The sequence below is a fragment of the Sus scrofa genome, chromosome 1 (genome assembly GCF_054392235.1).
Source record: "Sus scrofa isolate SSC_HxYL_T2T_F1_AM1 chromosome 1, Sscrofa_HxYL_maternal_Yorkshire_Landrace_v2.0, whole genome shotgun sequence".
Classification (NCBI taxonomy): domain Eukaryota; kingdom Metazoa; phylum Chordata; class Mammalia; order Artiodactyla; family Suidae; genus Sus; species Sus scrofa.
In genome coordinates, this window is record NC_139383.1 from 123,198,821 (window position 1) to 123,219,488 (window position 20,668).

The window sequence follows — 20,668 nt, forward strand, 5'->3', positions numbered from 1 at the left end:
TGTTGCTGTCGGCCTAAGCCACAGCCACAGCAACACCAGATGCAAGCCTCATCTTTGACCTACACCACAGCTAAGAGCTAAGCAATGTCACATCCTTAACCCACTGAGTGAGGCCAGGCATCCTGAACCCTCAACCTCCTGGTTCCCAGTTGGATTCATTTTTTCTGTAGTACAATGGGAACTCCTTTTTTTTTTTTTTTCTGTCTTTGTGTGGTTTTTGACTTTTGTTAATGTGGTGTATTACATTTATAGATTTGCATATGTTGAACCATCCGTGTGAACTTGGTATTTATCCCACTTGGCACTTGATCATGATGTATGATTTTTTGTATGTGTTGTGGATTAAGTTAGCTAACATATTTAGAGGATTTTTGTGTCTATATTGGCCTAAATATTCGCCTGTAATTTTCTGTCTCTCACTCTCCTCTTTTTTTTTTTTTTTTTTTTTTTTGGCTTTTTAGGGCTGTAGCAATGCAGGATCTGAGCTATGTCTGTGACTTATACCACAGCTCATGTCAATGCCAGATCCTTAACCCACTGAGCAAGGCCAGGGATTGAACCTGCAACCTCATGGTTCCTAGTTGGATTTGTTTCCATTGCGCCATAATGGGAACTCTTATAATTTTCTTTTCTGGTATTATCTTTGTCTGATTTTGGTTTTAGGATCTTTGGGGCTTCATAGACTGTCTTTAGGATTATTACTTCTTCAACTTTTTGGAAAAGTTTAAGGAGGATGAGTATAATTTCCTCTTTGTGTGTTTGGGAGAATTCACATGTGAAGCAATCTGGTTATGGACTTTTGTTTGTAGGGAGTGTTTTTATTACATATTCAATTTCATTTCTAGTGATGGTCTGTTCAATGGATGTTTCTTCTTGATTCAGTTTTGGCAGGCTGTAAGTCTCTAGAAAGCTGTCCATTTCTTCTAGGTTGTCAAACTCGTTGGCATACAATTGCTCATAGTATTCTCTTTTTTTTTTTTTTTTTTTTTTTGGTATTTCTGCAGTATCTGTTGTGATTTCCCCTTTTTCATTTCTTATTTTGTTTATTTGGTTTTTTTCCTCTCTTCTTGGTGAGTCTGGCCAGAGGTTTGTCAATTTTGTTTATCTTTTCAAAGAACCAGCTCTTGCTTTTATTGATTTTATTTTATTTTTATTTTATTTTATTGGTTTTATTTTTTCTATTGTTTTTTGAATCTCTATTTTATTGATTTCCTCTCTGATCTTTATGATTTCCTTCCTTATGCTGACTTTAGGTTTTGTTTGTTCTTCTTTTTCTAATTCTTTTAGATGGTAATTTAAGTTGTCCACTTGAGATTTTTCTTCTTTTTTTGAGGAAGGGCTGTATCCCTATATACTTCCTTCTCAGAATTGCTTTTGCAGCACCCCATAGAATTTGAATGGTTGTGTTTTCATAGTCACTTGTATTGAGATATTCTTTAATTTCCCTTTTGACTTCCTCAATGACCCATTAGTTTTTTTAGTAGCATGTTGTTTAGTCTCCATGTAGTTATTTTTTTCTCATTTCTTTTCTTGTGGTTGATTTCTAGTTTCATGGCATTGTGGTCAAAGATGCTTGAAATAATTTCTATTGAAATTTACACTTGTTGAGGTTAGTTTTGTGCCCCAGTATGTGGTCAATCCTAGAGAATATTCCATGTGCACTTGAAAAGAATGTATATTCTGGGGATTTTTTGGATGTAATATCCTTAAAATATCAATTAAATCTAACCATTCTATTGTGTTATTTAGAGTCTCTGTTGCCTTACTGATTTTCTTTCTTGAGGATCTGTCCATTGATTTGAGTATAGTATTATAATTTCTTACTATTATTGTATTCCCATCAATTTATCCTTTTATGTCTGTTAGTATTCATTGTATGTATTTGGGTGCTCCTATGTTAGGGGCATATATATTGACAAATGCAGTATCCTCTTCTTGAATTGATCCTTTTATCATTAAATAGTGTACTTTGTCTTTCTTTATGGCCTTTGTTTTAAAGTCTATTTTGTTTGATATTGTGACTCCCACTTTCCTGTCATTTCCATTCACATGAAATATCTTTTTCCATCCCCTCACTTTCAATTTGTATGTGTTCTTTGCCTTAAGATAAGTCCCTTTAGGCAACGTATTGTAGGATTTTTTTTTTTAACCAGGGTGCCACTCTCTATCTTTTGATTGTAGCATTCAGTCCATTGACATTTAAGGTAATTATTGATAAATATGTATTTATTACCATTTTAAACATGTTTTCCAGTTGAGTCTCTGTTTATCCTTTGTTCCTTTCTCTTTTTTTTTTTTTAGATTGTATGATTTCCTATAACTTTATACCTGTGTCCTTTTCTTTTTAGATTTGTGAATGTATTGTTTGTTTTTGATTTGTGGTTGTCCTTTTTTTCAAGTAGGTTAACCCTTTCCTATATCTGCTTGCTTTAGCCTGACAGTTATATAGGCTCAAACACTTTCTAAAAATAATAGTCTAGGTTTTCTTACTTTCCTCCCCTACGTTTTATGATTTTGATGTCCTTTTTTACAACTTCATGTTTTTCTTTTTTTTTTTGTTCCTTGAGTTTATCGTCACCTTTACAAATATTTTTTTTTTTTTGTCTCTTTTTTTTTTGCTATTTCTTTGGGCCGCTCCCGCGGCATATGGAGGCTCCCAGGCCAGGGGTCGAGTCGGAGCTGTAGCCACTGGCCTACGCCAGAGCCACAGCAATGCGGGATCCGAGCCGCGTCTGCAACCTACACCACAGCTCACGGCAACGCCGGATCGTTAACCCACTGAGCAAGGGCAGGGACCGAACCCGCAACCTCATGGTTCCTAGTCAGATTCGTTAACCACTGCGCCACGACGGGAACTCCAAATATTTTTTTTTTCTTTTAGATCTGTGTATTGGCTTATTTAAATGATTAGTTTCCAATTGTGATTTCCTCCATCCTATGTCTTCTTACTTCTTTTCTATTTAGAAGAGACCTTTCAGTATTTCTTTTCTTTTCTTTTGTCTTTTGTCTTTTTAGGGTTGCACCTGCAGCATGTGGAGCTTCCCAAGCTAGGTGTCAAATCGGAGCTGTAGCTACCAGCTTACTCCAAAGCCACAGCAACACAGGATCCGAGCCACATCCACAACCTACACCACAGCTCACAGCAACACCAGATCCTTAACCCACTGAGCAAGGTCAGGGATCAAACCCATGTCCTCATGGATACTAGTTGGGTTCATTAACTACTGAGCCATGACAGGAACTCCAGTGTTTTTTTTTAGAATGGGTTTAGTATTGTCATATCCTTTTAGTTTTTGTCAGTTGAAATTCTTTATTTCTTCTATTTTAAATGCTGTCTTGCTGAGTAGAGTATTCTAGGTTGCAGATTTTTTCCTTTTAGAACTTTGAATACATCTATTCATTCTCTTCTGGCCTCTAGTGTTTCTTTAGAGAAATCAGCTGAAAACCTTATGGAACTTCCCTTATAATTAACTCTGTTTTTCTTTTGCCAACTTTAGAATCCTTGTCTTTAACCTTTGCCATTTTTATTACAATATATCTTGGTGTAGGTCTGTTTGGGTTCAACTTGTTTGGGGCTATCTGTGCTTCCTGTATCTTGATATCTGGGTCCTTTAGTTTTGGAAAGTTTTCAGCCATAATTTCTTCAAACATATTTTCAATTCCCTTTTCTTTTTCTTCTTCTTTTGGAATCCCTATTATATGTAGGTTGGCCAACTTTATATTATCCTATAGATCTCTTACATTGCTTTCATTTTTTTTTAATTTGGTTTTCTGTCTACTATCCTGATTGGGTGATTTCCATTATTCCATCTTCCAAGTCATTTATTCATTCCTCTGCATTATTCATTCTGTTCTTCAGTGCCTTTTACTCAGCTTACATTTCTGTAAATGAATTTTTAAATTTTTCTTGGCTCCTCCTTATAGTTTCTCATTCCTTTCTAAAATAATTTGCATAGCTGTTCATATCCGTTCTTAACTCCTTCAGTATTTTCACTACCTTCTTTTCGAACTCAGTGTCTGTTAGACTGCAGAGGTCTGTTTCATTGTTTACTCCTTCAGGGGAATTCTCCTGTTCTTTTAATTGGGAATCGTTCCTGAGTATCTCCATTTTGCTTATATTTTTCTTATTCTCTGAGTTTAGAGCAAACAACTATCTACTGTGGTCTTGGTGGGCTCTTTACATGTGAGAGTGCCCCTGAGTACCTTGTGAAGGCTTACTATTTTTTTGAATATGAAGGCTGCTTTTGGTTTACATGCTTGCCATCTCTTTCCTCAATTTGTTAAGGCTATTATCCACTTGATAGGGGGTGTGCTGGTGAATGGCCTGCACATGCTTCCAGGGAGATGGAGGCAGTGGGGGCCTGTAGCCAGTGCCTGGTTGCTGCATCTTTGACAGTGGTGAGTACCCATGGGGAGGTGGCACAGGCTGCTCCTGGTTGCAGGGCACTGTGCAGTGGAAGTGACCCTCAGGGAGGTGTAGGTGGTGCCCAGAGCCTTTGGCAGTGGCAATGGCAGGGCTGGGACATGTGTGTTCCTAGTGAAGTGAGGGCAATAGGTGGCACTCAGTTGTAGTATCCTCCTCTGCAGCAAACCCTGACGTGACTAGGGCTCAGATGGTGCCTGTTCACAGACCCCTAGTAGTGGTGGGCCATGCCCACCTCTGGAGTCTGAGGTGGCTGCAGCAGTTTTCCCCTGCCACCCATAGCCCATGCAAGAGGTTCCCCACCAGCCAAGAGCCTGTGCCTGTGAAAAGAAAGATATTCCTATCGCAGTCCTGCCTCTCCTCCTCTTGCCCTCCCCAACGATGCTTCTCCTGTCAGCCCAAGCTTCCTTCCACATTCCTTCAGTCTGGCACTCTGCTCTCCAGCCTGTGGCATACCACTCCCTAGCCACCCAAGTTGTCTCCACACAGCTAACCTAGTCCTCTCCCTGGAATCTACCTCCAAAGCCTGAGCCTCAGCACTCAGCCCCCACTGGAGTGACCCAGGTTATGGTGTCCCAGGTGGTGTTACTGATTGTCCGTGATGCTCTCTATCTGCTTTTCCCTCCTCAGTTCTGCTGTTGTGCTTTTCTCTGAGGCTTTGAGGTTCCCCCTCTGTGCTGGCTGATTTCCTTGTCAGTTAGGTGGGCCTCCCATGGTGCAGATTCCTTTCCTCTTCCACACCTCCCTCTCAGAAGTGCTGCTCCCATCCTGATTCCTTTATTTTTTCCTCTCTTTCTTTTCCCCCTTTTGTTCTACCCAATTATGTGAAGGGTTTCTTGTTCTTTTCGAAGGTTTAAGGTCTTCTGCCAGCATTCAGTAGATGTTCTGTGCCAGTCATTCTACATGTGGATGGGTTTGGGTTTTTTTTGTTGTTGTTGTTCTGTTTTATTTGTGGGAGAAGGTGAGTGCTATGTCTTACTCCTCCACCACCTTGATCCTGCTCCTGTGTCATGAATTTTTATACCTGAAATTTGTTTTATTAGTAAATAGAAAAAGTAAAACAACATTGAAAAATAACAGAAGAAATGAATTCCCTACCTTCCTTTGCTCAATGATTCACCCTGTACTTCTTTGGGAGAGAAATCTTTTTAAAATATGATTTAGTTACAGTTTCTCTTTTCCAAAAGCTTAGTATTCCCCATTCTCTAAAGAGTGAAGTCCAAATTCCCTAGACTGATATTCAAGGCTTCCACAAATCTGGTTCCTCCAGACCTGCCCAAATTTATATGTCAGTATCCCCCAAAATGAAACACTCCATTTCTTCTGGAAGGGCCCACATAGGTTCCACAAAGTACCTTGCTCATTTCTGCCTACGAGTTCTTCCTTGCTCTCTATCCATTCAGCTCAAATGCCTTTCTACTGCCTCTATTCCCATCCAAACCCTACTCACCTCATTTTACTAAGGCCATGCCCAATTTCTAACTCATTTATGAAGTTTCCTTCTCAAGTGCAGTGAACAGGAAACTCTCTCACAGTCAAAGGCCTATCCCATCCATGATGTGAGTTACTCACTTGGCCTTTAATTATATACAGCTTCTTATCCCATCATGTCTGTGTGTGTATGCACGCATGTGTTTTTCTCTCCCCCAATAGATGATAAACTCTTCAAAAATAAAAAACGATGCTTTATATTTCTTGGTGTGGCCTAAAGGGCTTAGTATAGTAAATATTTGTCATAAATAGAGAAGCTTTCTCAAAAAATTTATGTCATGAGATGCTATAAAAATGCCTGAAGCTAAAATTAAACTTGGAAATAGTTTTTAACATTAATTCTAATGTTAATGTATTGGAGTATGTCTAGTTTATAGTATGTGCCATGACATTCAAATTTCTCAGTGGTGCTTTTTCATCAAAAATATTCTGCCTTACATAACATTCTGATGTAGCTTTTTTTACCTAGATACCGTGGTATAGGTACATTTTTACATGACCCAAGAAACAAACTTTTAAATGTTCAGCTTAAACAGAATGTATCAGTAATGTGCATGATGAACCCTTCATCCTGTCCATCCCCCGTCCCTGAGACTCAACTCATCTATGACCCTTGACCAAGGGGCTTCAGGAGCGAGGTAAGGGGTGGTATGTCTTAGAGGTTGAGAGGAGGTGGATAAGGCTTTAGGAAAGGGTAAGAGAGCATACAGAGCCACTTTAAGATGGTCTTGTTGAATATTCTGCCTTGGAAAGAGCACCTTCTTTTAATGTAGTCTGTTTTTATAAATTAAGAAAACCTATTAATCTGTCTCTATCAAACATACAAATCATCTCACAGTAAACTTATGATCACAGAAGTACAATTTAATAAATATTTATGGAGAATAGGATTTCCCGTCATGGCTCAGTGGTTAACGAACCCGACTAGTAACCATGAGGTTGCAGGTTTGATACCTGGCCTCATTCAGTGGATTAAGGATCTGGTGTTGCCATGAGCTGTGGTGTAGGTCATGGACATTGCTCTAATCCTGTGCTGCTGTGGTGTAGGCCAACAGCTGTAGCTCCGATTGGACCCCTAGCCTGGGAACCTCCATATGCTGCGGGCGTGGCCTGAAAAAGACAAAAAGATAAATAAATAAATAAATACTTATGGAGAATAAAGTATAGGCAGAATGCTGGGGCTTGTTAAAATAATTCTTCACAATTTATCAAGTATTTGCATAAATTATTAGTATCTCAAAACCATCAATCCAAAATACCTACTTGTTTCTATATAGTAGCCCAGTGTCCTCTCCATACAGTAAAAGGGGAAGATATAAAATGCAATTTCTTGTTACTTCCCTATCTCTTACACTACATAGTGAGTATTTAGAAGATTGGAAACTATGTGAACTGTTCGATATCCAGTAGGTTGTATATGCCCTTGGCACATAGTTTTCGAATAAACATATTTTGAGTTAGGGAGTGATGAGAACCCCCACTTTACAGTTGAAAAAAACTGAAGCCCAAGACAAAACAGTAACCTGTCCAAAACCATGTGGTTAGTGGGAGGGTGAGGATTCAAGTTTGAACCTTGGACTCTGGACCCTATGCACATTTTACCATTGCTCAGACAGTGGAGAAATCTATTTTGTCATAAGGTGAAAGGAGTTTTGGGCTTATAGATAGATTTTTATTCAACCTTTCCCAGTTTCTTTATGACTGTGCTATTTCATAGAGTGAATACACTATAATTAGGGAAAGATTCATTTGGTGGAATTGCAGCTCTCTGTGTGTGAGGCTAAGGCCAAGGCTTGGTTCTCTTAGCACTGCTTTGCCTGGATGGACTCCATAGCCCCAGCCATGTGCATCTCCAAATTACACACAGCTGATCACACAGGCCAGAGGTGATCTTGTGCAAATCCATTTCCCGAACTGCAAAAACACAAAAGTATGTATTTTTGTACAATGCGATACTATTGTACATTAGTAACAACAATTATGTTTAGGGCAGTTAGTATTATAACTGCAGCTCTAGTATTTCAAGATCGTAAACAATTCCTCAGGTTTGGTATCAGAGTGAGGCGTCACAGTTTCCACAAGGATGTCCATTCCCCTGGAAGATCATGTATTCCTCCCACCACTTGGAAGATGCTGTGCACTCTATCCTGAGAAGGGTCTTGAAGGCCCTCCCCCCTATCTCTCAGCAATTGGGATAGGAGTCCATTGCCTGCTTTTTGAACTCTGCCAGTGGAGCTTCCCAAATGCCTACTAGTTCCTATACAGTAGCCCAGTGTCCTCTCCATACAGTCTCCCAAATCTAGGAATTCCTCCTTGTTCCAGCAAGTAGCTATCCCTCTTTTCATTGGTTATATTATCAGTCATATCTATAAAAGTGCTAGATCAGAAAGCTTTCCTTCCAGAAGTTGCTCCATGAATTACAATTCTAACTTCTCCATTAAGTATAGAGGGCACAACATTCTGTTTTTATTTATTTATTAACTTTTTGGTCTCACCCAAGACATGTAGAAGTTCCTGGGCCAGGGATCAAACCCGCACCACAGTTGTGGCTGGTGCCACAGCTATGGAAACATTTAGATCTTTAACCTGCTATGCCACAAAGGAACTTCCAAAAATCTGTTTTTAAAGCTTTTCCCAATGTAACCTCTTCTCCTGACTTCATCTTTGTTGTAGCACAGTGGGAAAGTCATCAAGGGTCACCGATCCATATCTCAGTAAAGGTGAAAGTAAAGGGTGACCTTTTTACCTTATCCTTAACTAAGACGTGGAATCCTAACATAAAGAACATCCTAGAACTCTCCATAGGCTTCTTGGAGATACCCATGAGAAAGTGAAACACACCTACCAGATGAGTTTTCTCTATCTCTTGAATCCACCAAGGATTTTATTATTATTACAATTTTTAAAAATTTAACTTGTTAGCTGGTGAAAAATATATTACAGTGATATTACAGAAATTTAGAACAAAATCATATAGTTTGAAAGAAACCATTATTTAGGAATTCACTGTGGCATATGCCACTGGCAGCAAAACCTTTGTCTTTGGTTATGAGTTAACAGTGTGTTTTGAAATGTCATATTTCTCAATGGAAGTAAGCTCTCCTCTATACCTCTTCTGGTTTAATACAAAGAATTTGGAGACTATGATAGTGGCTACGCATATAGACCTTTTGTAGATTGATTTCTGGGTAATTGATCAAATTCCTACTAGCTGACATGCTTTAACAGTTGAATTGATAAAAGTAATCAATCACATATGCACGTGTGCACACATACACTATGCATACACACACACACTATACATAAATATGATAAAATCTGATTCACAAGTGACATGGACATTTCTTAAATCACTAAGTGTTGATGACAGTGTAAAATATTCAGTTAATTTACAGATATGAGACTTTCTTAGTTTTTCTTGTTCTCTGCTTTTTTTCTCCTTATTTGGAATAAGGATCTTTTTTCATATATCATTGCTAGAGTAACTTCCGGCCAGCAATCTGCCAATTTTTACAATTCCACTCTTGAGCTATACCAATGTTTTTATATTTTCTTTAAAGCTCTATAATACTTCAAAATAATTTGAATCTTCATATGGATCACAACAAAATAGAGCAAAAGACTCAGGTAGTCAATATTTATGTTTTCCAGATACTAAAAAAAAAAAAAAAAAAAAGAATCAACTCCAAGCTACTTATGGTTTAAGTGCATTTCCAATATAAACAAACATTAATGATTAAATCAGGGATGCTAAAACTGTCATTTTTACTTCTTTCATTATATTTATAATCATGTACCATGTTTTTCCTTATGTAAAATTTCCCAGTTCCAAAATATACCTTTATACACACACACACACACACACACACACACACACACACACACACACACACACACACAGAGTAACCAATCAATTAATGATCACATAAGCAGTAGTGGAAAAGAAATCTAAAGTCAATTCTATTTAATCTGAATTGAATATAGTTATAGCTAATGTGTATTTGCTGAGAAGATCTTTGATTCCACGACTGTCATGTCCTCTACAATCTGAGTTCATTGATCTTCTGGGTACAAAGATAAAGAACATCTGTTTATCCAAATATTTGCTCAGATTTTAAGGGAAAGTATATTGACTAAATGAAAGAAGGTCACTCTTGTTCTTGTTTCTGTGTTATTAAAGGGTTTGACTGATGAAATTTGGTGTGCTACTACGGGACAAGATGGAAAACATGTGGTTGATCTGAAAGAAAATGGTAGTCAGTTACACTTATCAAATGAGCCTTTGATCTATAATTGTAAAATATCTATTATATTGGGTACAGGAAGAGAGGTGAAGTCATCCTGAAAGTAGTTTAATCTATCCTCTGAAAACACATTGGGTATGTTACCTATATTTTCTGTTGTGTAGTATATTGTTTTTATCCACATTGATTCAGTCCAATTCAACAGACATACTTTGAATGTACAAGTGCTTAGCACTGTGGGTCCTGGGTACATGAAGATGAATGAAAAGCAGCCCTCAAGATGATCTCAATCCAATTAAGATAGTTGGTAAATTTGGTAAATGTATGAATGACTGAGCTGAGTGAACTCAATCCATGGAATTTCCAGAATTTTTGGCTCCTAAAAGAATGCTAAAGAGAGAGGCTGACTAACACTTATGAAAGGAGATTGTTCTTTGAATGGAATCAACTGAGACCCAAGATGTTGTCCTCAGCATCACAGATCTAATACATAATTTCTTTGTGCCATCCAAATGTGACTAAGCCCTGGAGGACTTACTCAGATTGCCAAATTCATAAGATGCTGACTAATAAACAAGATGCTTATTTATTAATTTACAATGTGAGAAACAACCATGTTACTCCTTTTGGCTGATCAACACACACCTTTTGGTGATAGTTTTACTGGAAGCCTAATTTCTCTTGAAAGTTTGGAAAAACAGATCAGAACAGAGGCAACTGGCTGCCAAAACAAGTGCTCACAGGCTGGTGCCCTTCAAGGAAGGATTTGCTTCCCATTTCACACTTGGATTCTCTCTCCTGATCTTCATCTTTGTTGGCTCCTTTTCCTACTCCTTTTTCCTCAACCTTTCAAGTTTTTGCTTTTCAGTCCATCTGCTTTGGGATTGATGTTTCCTTAGCTGGTCCCTAGCTCTCAAGCTGACTTACCCCCCGGCTTCTGTCCTTCACATAACTCTTGACACTGACCCTGCTCATTCTCACATCTAACCCAGCAACCAGAATCCTTTTCCAATCAAAAGCCTAGCACCCTCTTCCCCATCACTTTGTCCAGGAAGGGACTGAGAATGTAGCCTGATTGTCGAGTATCTGTTTCTACAACAGAGACCTATCCATGGAAGAAGAGACCATTGGTTTGACTCCATCAGCAGTACTGGAGACCATTTCCTCTTTTGAGAGAGTGTTCAGGATAGGGTTGAACTCACAAGCCCCTGAGTGAGAGAGCTTGGATTTCTATTTTCTCTTCACCACTTAACATCTATGGAGCCTTGGGCAAATTGTTAACTGCTTTGCACCTCAGTTTTCTTATTTGTAGAAAGGAGATTATAATAGTGCATACCTCAGAGGACTGTTCTGAAGTGTAAATGAATTATTTTATATAACACAACCCATATGGTACATAGTAAGCACACAATAGTGTTCCTGCTCTTGGTGTATTCTTTTTCTGGATTCCAAGCAGCCTCCTTCCTTTATGAGAGCACAAGGACTTCAGATGTTTCATAATGCTATTGAGTGTGGGTTATAGTTTCACAGTAACACCCTCCTGATTTATGTAGGTCAAGATTAGATTAGATAGCGCATTCAGACTTGCATATCATCTCCAGCATAGACAATTTAGCAGCTGCCTAATCGCAGTGACAACAGCCACCACTTATTCAGCACTTTTAATGTGGCAGGCACCATGTGAATTCCTTTGTGAATATTACCACATGTAACATTGACAGCATCCTTATAAAGGAAGTATTGTTTTTGCAGTTCTAAAGATGAGGAAACTGGGTTTCCTGGTATTAAGACATTTGCCTGGAATGGAGAGCAACTAGATTTGATCTGAGGTCTTCCCAACCAGAACCCACATGATTTTCTCCACAATGCTCTATTGTCTCCCTCATTAAGTCCCAGTGACCCTCTCCTGAAGTTGTCTGCATATTGTAGGGGCACCTTCTTATAGACTTCCCAAATAAGGACAGGGATCTATGGCCCATAATCAATTCAAGCCAGACACCTGGAGTCTTGGGACAGCCTTGGTTGTATATTTTGACACTGTTGTCCAGCATATTGTTTATGTGTTTTTCTCCTGGTGTTTTTTTTTTTTTTTTTTTTTTTTTTTTTTTTTTTTTTTTTTTTTAGGGCTGCACTTGCAGCATATGGAGGTTCCCAGGCTAGGGGTCAAAATCAGAGATACAGCTGTCATCCTACACCACAGCCACAGCAACACAATCTAAGCCTCGTCTATGATCTACACCACAGCTCATGTCAATGCCAGATCCTTAACCCACTGAGCAAGGCCAGGGATCGAAACCACTGCCTCATGATTATAAGTCAGATTCGTTTCCCCTGTGCCACAATGGGAACTCCACCTGTTGTTGCTATTATTGTATTTTGGTGCCGATTCAAGATTCCTTATTCCTAACAGAAACCAATTAAGTGAAACTTTCTGTCTGAATACCCTCTGACTGAAGGCCAATTTACTAATCTTAGAGTTAATAAATTCTTTTTTTTTTTTTTTAATGGCCACCCCTACAGCATATGGAAGTTCCCTGGCCAGGGATTGATTCCAAGCCACAGCCGCTACCCATACCACAGGTACAGTGAGGCTGGATCCTTTAACCCACTGCACTAGGCAGGGCAGGGAATCAAACTTGTATCTCTGCAGCAACGTGAGCCACTGCAGTTGGATTCTTAACCCTAGTCTGGCTTCATTCATTGCTGGCTGGGGAAATAGTCCCTAAAGACTCTGTCCTTTGCTGAATCCTTCAAGGCTGAGTCTGGCTTCTGAGTTTTCAGTGTACACGAGTGTTACCCTTGGAAATCCTAAGTTCTGAGGTGAATGGGATACTTTGATTCTTGCCCCACATGGCAGGCTCTGTATCATGGGATTTACCCCCTGTCTTTTCCTGGCAATCTTTGTCTTCCCACCTTCTTCATGCCTTGTTAGCAGATCTTTATTCTTTAGGTCTTTCAGGTATGCAATCTTGGAGTCATCTTTTTTAAAAAATGTCTTTTATTGAAGTATAGTAGATTTACAGTGTTGTGTTAATTTCTGCTCTATAGCAAAGTGATTTAGTCATGAATATATATTCTTTTTCATTGTAGTTAATTACAGGATATTGACTATAGTTCCCTGTGAAGTACAGTAGAACCTTGTTTTTTATTCATTCTGTATGTAATAGTTTACATCTGCTAATCTCCAACTCCCAATCCTTTTCTCCCCTACCCCACCTCCCTGTTGCTAACCACAAGTCTGTTCTCTATGTCTATGAGTCTGTTTCTGTTTTGTAAAATATGTTCATTTGTGTCATATTTTAGGTTCCACCTATAAGTGATTTCATAGGGTGTTTGTCTTTCTCTTGCTGATTTATTTCACTTAGTATGATAATGTCTGGATCCATCCAAATTACTACAAATGTCATTATTTTATTCTTTTTTATAATTTATCTTTAAATATAGTTGATTTACAATGATTTACTGTACAGCAAGGTGACTCAGTCACACACACACACACACACATATATGTATCTATGTATCTATCTATCTATATATATATATATTCTTTTTTTATATTATTTTCCATTGTTGTCTGTCCCAGGAGATTGGATATAGTTCCCTGCACTGTACAGTAGGACCTTGTCCTTTATCCATTCTAAATGTAATATTTTGTGTCTACTCACCCAGACTTCTAGTCCATCCCATTCTCTCCCCTCTCCGCCTTGAAAACCACAAGTTTGTTCTCTATTTCTGTATGTTTCTGTTTTGTAGATAGTTCACTTCTATCGTATTTTAGATTTCACATATAAGTGATATCATATGGTATTAGTCTTTCAGTTTCTGACTTCGTTCACTTAGTATGCTAATCTCTAGTTGCATCCATGTTGCTGGGAATGGCATTATTTCCTTCTTTTTAATGGCAGGGTAATATTCCAGTTTTGTGTGTGTGTGTGTGTGTGTGTGTGTGTGTGTGTGTGTGTGTACACACACATCTTCATTTATCCATTCATCTGTTGAGGGACATTTAGATTATTTCCATGTCTTGGCTATTGGTAAATAGTACTGCTACAAATATAAGGGATATATATATATATATCTTTTTAGGGCTGCATGTTAGGGGCTAGGCTAGGGGTTGAATCAAAGCTAAACCTACCAGCCCACACCACAGCCACAGCAATGCCAGATATGAGTCACGTCTGTGATATACCACAGCTCACAGCAACACTAGATCCTTAACCCATTGGGTGAGGCCAGGGATTGAACCTATGTCCTCATAGATACTAGTCAGGTTTGTTACCCCTGAGCCATAATGGAAACTCTGCATTTTTTTTTAAATTTTGTTTTGTTTTGTTTTTTGTCTTTGAGGGCCGCACCCATGGCATGTGGAGGTTCCCAGGCTAGGGGTCTAATCAGCTGTAGCCGCTGGCCTACGCCAGAGCCACAGCAACGCCAGATCCGAGCCTTGTTTGTGACCTACACCACAGCTCATGGCAACGCCAGATCCTCAACCCACTGAGGGAGGCTAGGGATCAAACCCGAAACCTCATGGTTCCTAATCGGATTCGTTAACCACTGAGCCACAACGGGAACTCCTGTTGTTTTGAATTATAGTTTTTTCCAGGTATATACCTAGGAGTGGGATTTCTGGATCATATGGCAACTCTATTTCTGGTTTTTTGAGGAACTTCCATATAGTTCTCTATAATGGCTGCACAAATTTACATTCCTATCAACAATGTAAGAGTATTCCTTTCTCTCTACACTCTCTCTAGCATTTACTGTTTGTAGACTTTTTAATGGTGACCATTCTTACTGGTGTGAGGTGATACCTCATTGTACATTTGTTTTCTCTAATAATTAGTGATGGTGAGTATGTTTTCATGTGCCATCGTGTGTCTTCTTTAGAGAGATGTCTGTTTAGGTCTTCTACCCATTTTTTGACTGGGTTGTTTTTTTTGTTGTGTAATAGAGTTGTATGAGCTGTTTGTATTTTTTGGAGATTAAGCCTTTATTGGTCATGTCATTTGCAGATATTTTCTTGGAGTCACTTTTGGTGTGTTTCTGGCTTTATATCACATATTCAGCCTTCTATCATAGTATCTCTTAACATTTGCATTATCTTTTCCTATCTCACTGACGGCCCTAAAACTTTTCATTTTGTGTACCCTGAACTATTAAAGTAACTTGTAAATTCTAGAGTTTTTAACCTGGGAAACAAACACCCCCTACAAAGTCCATAGATATGCTTTAATGGGTCTGTAAAACACTTGAAATTAATTTTTATATTTTTATTTTTTTAATTTTGTCTTTTTAGGGCTGCACCTACTGCATATGGAAGTTCCCAGGCTAGGGGTCTAATCAGAGCTTCAGCTGCTGGCCTATGCCACAGCTACAGCAATGCCAGATCTGAGCTGTGTCTGCGACCTACAGCACAACTCATGGCAATGCCAGATCCTTAACCCAATGAGGGAGGCCAGGAATTGAACCTGCAACCTCATGGATGCTAGTCGGGTTTGTTAACCAGTGAGCCATGACCAGAACTCCTGAAATTAGTTTTTAAAATATTGGTGTTCCTGTATGCATTTTTCTGTGTAAAAAATTGTTTTCATCAGTATCTCAAAAGGAGTTATCTTCATTTCCAATTATCACTGAAACAAATTACCAAAAATTTAGTGGCTTTAAACAATACAGATTTATTCTCTTACAACTCTGGCAGTCAAAAGTCTGAAGTTGAAGTGTTAGCAGGGCTGCATTCCTTCTGGAGGCCCTTATGTCTTTGCCTTTTTTAGTTTTCATGGGCCTCCTGCATTCTGTAGCTTGTGGTCCCTTCTTTGCATCACTCCAGCCTCTTACCTCTGTTGTCCTATCCCCTACTATTCACTCTGACTTTTTTTTTTTTTTTTTTTTTTGGTCTTTTTTCCATTTCTTGGGCCGCTTTCACGGCATATAGAGGTTCCCAGGCTAGAGGTCCAATCAGAGCTGTAGCTGCCGGCCTACACCAGAGCCACAGCAACACAGGATCCGAGCCGCGTCTGCGACCTACACCATAGCTCACAGCAATGCCAGATCCTTAACCCACTGAGCAAGGCCAAGGATTGAACCCGCAACCTCATGGTTCTTAGTCGGATTCGTTAACCACTGAGCCACACGGGAACTCCCACTCTGACTTCTGCCTCCCTCTAATAAGGACTCTTGTGATTACACTGGGCCCATTGAGGTAATCCAGGATATTCTCCCCCTCTCAAATTCTTAACTTAATCACATTTGATAACAAAGTCCCTTTTGTTATCAAAGGTAACATTCATAGGTTCCAGGGAGTAGAATATGGACATCTTTAGGGAACCATTATTACATAGTTCATGCCCCAAATATGCCACCTTAACTGGCTTTTTTAATAACCTAGACAGTTATTTCTCAAACATCACTCATCTTACTATCTCCTATATAAGTTTATATTTACTTCCTCTTCCCTATCAGCTCAGTGTACTCTCTGAGTCCAGCATTCAAGGCCATTAGCCAAGGGGCCCCAGTTGATCTCTCTAATCTTTTCCCCAAGGTTTCCCAGCTGGGACATTCTAACCCATTCCCCTGAGAATGCGTTATTATTCTCAGCTGTATCCAAGAATTACCACAGCCAAGAATTACCTTCTGACTCACTCCTCTCTACCACCCGATTTCCTCCCTTTTTATCAGACTTTCTCCCAGGTCATTTATCATTTGTGATGTTTTCCTTTATGTAGCCTTAGACTCATTGCTGACCAATACTATAATCATGTTTTACTTTGACTCATCCTCTAGCTGAGGACGAGTAACTGTTCTAAGAACAAACATTTCTTTCACATTCCTCAAAATGCCTATAAGAGTTTGTAAATGAATAGTTCCTTTTCTCTCTTCTGTCTTTCCCATATTCTATACTCCACAGATACACTGTGTTCTTCATTCTGGTCCTTTCTCTGCCATCCAACAATAGCTCTTTTGAAATAAGATCCATTGAATGACATATACAAAGGGAAAAAAAAGCTTGATGGACAAGAATTTTAAAAAGTATTCAGCTAAAAAAAAATTATCTTTACTTAAACCTCTGGTATTTAAAAGCTTAAGGGATATTTTTCAGATTTTTTTCACCACATAAGGGATGGAGAAAAGGCACAATTTTGAAAAGTTTAAGGAGGGGGATTATTTTACCTGCAGTACAAATAGAATGTGTTGTTTATCGACAGTGAGTAGGAAATATCCACAAGCTATCTTTTCCTCTTTCCATCCATTGACAATGGGCTTGGCTAAAGCATGTGCACAGCTTCTAAAAGATTCTCTTTAAAACTTTGAGCAAAGCCCCAATTGATAATAAGACTCTCACACTCAGCTTCTCCATTTGCTTCTTTTCTTGGTTCTAACTGCAAATTGTCTTTCCTCTAAGAACCCAGTTTCCTTTGGGACTCTATTTCCAATGGCTTATTATTCTACATCCCCTTCCCTGCCTGAATCTCCAAGACAAGGGAGAGACCAGCTCTCCTGAGTCCCCACTCCTCCTCCTACTCATTCCTTTGAGCTCCACATTTTCGGGCCACACTATCTTTCACTGTCATCTGTTTGTTTGTTTTTGTCATGCATTGGTCCCACCCCTCCTCACATGCCCTAAGGAGGTTTTAAGCTCTCCATTTCCCAAACTGAACTCACTCTCTTCCTTGTAAAGTCTTTTCTTCCTCTTGTGTCCCCATCTCCATTAATAGTATTACTATTTACCCAGTCACTTCAACCAGAAACTTTCTTAAACTCTCTCTCCCATAAATCCTGTTTATGATGTTCTCCCAATCCTACCTCCTTTATTCTTCTAGAAATCCTTCTCTTCTCTCCAGCCCCACTGATACAGATTTCATCCAGTCTGTCATACTTTCTTGCTTAAATTACTGTAAGAGTTTTCTAAGGAATCTGAATTTTCCTATGGTCTTGTTCTGCTCCAGCCCATCCTCCACACTGTGGCAAGAGTGACTCCAAAATGCAGACTGGGACATAATTCTCGTATTGTCAGCCCTCTACTTGTTGAATCAGGTTGTGTCTCAGTTGAGAGATGGGGCCAAGAGAGTTGAAATGGAGTCTATGGGTGACTTTTCTGGGAAGTATTTTCCAGCCTTTCCTGGAAGAATGCGTCATTGTACTTCCTCCATTGTCTGTTGTCTCCCATATACCCTGTGTACTCTTCTGTCATAGCACCCATAACACTAGCACATACAGTTTGTACACATGCCTTTACCTTCCAATGTGAAGTAACCCTCTTGAAAGCCAGGACTGTGCAGCAGACAATGTTAATGCCTTGTCCAATGTCCCTTTTGCTATCTTTGAGCTCCCCCGCAGCTACAGCTGACAACTCTTGTGCACCCTGACACCTTCTTAGCTCATGTGAGGGCTTTCTTCTGTGTCATGGGGATCTGCACAGCAGCTTGGGCATGCCAAAGGTGTAACACTATCCATAGGCAAACTTCAACCAGTGAGGGCAGAAATCTGTGGATAAATGCCTCAACTTCATGGACGTTCATCGGACAGTTCTGGCACATGCTTTGCAGGATTCCAAAGAGGATTCCCAGAAGAATTGGGCCTCAGTTGCCCACAGTGATGATTTACTGATTAATGAACACTTTACTGGTGTTTATACTTTCTCCACTCCTCCTCTTATACTTCCTCTGATCACCCCCTCAAATAAACCAACGGCATCCTAGTCCTGGTCTCAGCGTCTGCATTAGGAGAGGATTTCAAACTAAGATAATTTCTTACTCATCTTTTGGGCATTTTCAATGGCTTAAAATGTTTAATACATGGACAAAGAATAAATTAATAAGGGCTATGAGTCCAGCAGCCAGGTGGGAAGTCATCCTAGAGTCAGGGCTGATGAGCAGGGATGGGACAGTGAGAAGTGAGCAGAGTTGTCCCAAATGGAACCAGTGATCATAAAAAGGCTGGGGTCAGAGAGTGTGCAGAAGTCAGGGCAAAATCTGAAAAATGAACACACAAAGAAACTAGTTTGTTATCCCAAGATTGGAAGGGACCCCAGGGCCTTATTTATTTAGATCTGGAAGTGGTGGGAAGGGTTCGAGGTGAGGATTAGAGTTAGAGTGTTTTTTTCCAAGCAACAAGGCAGAGCAGGGGGTACTGTGAAACAATTACCCACAGCTCTCTCCTATTTGTAAGTGATGCCTACCCAGCTTAATTCTCTCCCACAGCTTACAACCTCAGCCTTCATAAAGTAGCCCTACTGACTGTTCTAGGCTCAGATCTCATTACTTTACCTGAAAACCCTCCTCTTTTTTTCTACTCATCTGTTATTTATTTATTTATTTCCCATTGTACAGCATGGGGACCCAGTTACACATACATGTATACATACTTTTTCCTCCCATTGTTGTATTGTGATGTAAGTATCTAGACATAGTTCTCAGTGCTACACAGTAGGATCTCACTGTAAATACATTCCAAGAGCAATAGTTTGCATCCATTAACCCCTAGCTTCCAAACCCTCCCACTTCTTCCCTCTCCCCCCAGGCAGCCACAAGTATATTCTCCAAGTGTATGATTTTCTTTTCTGTGGAAACGTTCATTTGTGCTGGATATTAGATTCCAGTTATAAGTGATATCATATGGTATTTATCTTTCTCTTTCTTAATTATTTCACTCAGTATGAGAGTCTCTAGTTCCATCCATGTTGCTGCAAATGGCATTATGTCATTCTTTTTTATGGCTGAGTAGTATTCCATTGTGTATATATACCATATCTTCCTAATCTAGCTGTCTGTCAGTGGACATTTGGGTTGTGGTTGGTTATTGTGAATAGTGCTGCAATGAACATGCGGGTGCATGTGTCTCTTTTAAGTAGAGTTTTGTCCGGATATATGCCCAAGAGTAGGACTGCTGGGTCATATGGTAGTTCTATGTATTGTTTTCTAAGGTACCTCCATACTGTTCTCCATAGTGGCTGTACCAGCTTACATTCCTACCAACAGTGCAGGAGGGTTCCTTTTTCTCCACACCTCCTCCAGCACTTGTTATTTGTGGACTTATTAATGATGGCCATTCTTACTGGTATGAGGTGGTTCCTCATGGTAGTTTTGATTTGCATTTCTTTAATAATCAGTGCTGTTGAGCATTTTTTCATGTGTTTGTTGGCCATCTGTATATCTTCTTTGGAGAAATGTCTATCCAGGTCTTTTGCTCATTTTTCCATTGGGTTGTTGGCTTTTTTGCTGTTGAGTTGTATAAGTTGCTTGTATATTCTAGAGATTAAGCCCTTGTCAGGTGCATCATTTGAAACTATTTTCCCCCATTCTGTAAGTTGTCTTTTTGTTGTCTTCTTGGTTTCCTTTGCTGTGCAAAAGCTTGTCAGTTTGATGAGGTCCCATTGGTTTATTTTTGCTCATATTTTTGTTGCCTTGGGAGAATGACCTGAGAAAATATTCATAAGGTTGATGTCAGAGAATGTTTTACCTATGTTCTCTTCTAGGAGTTTGATGGTGTCCTGTCGTATATTTAAGTCTTTCAG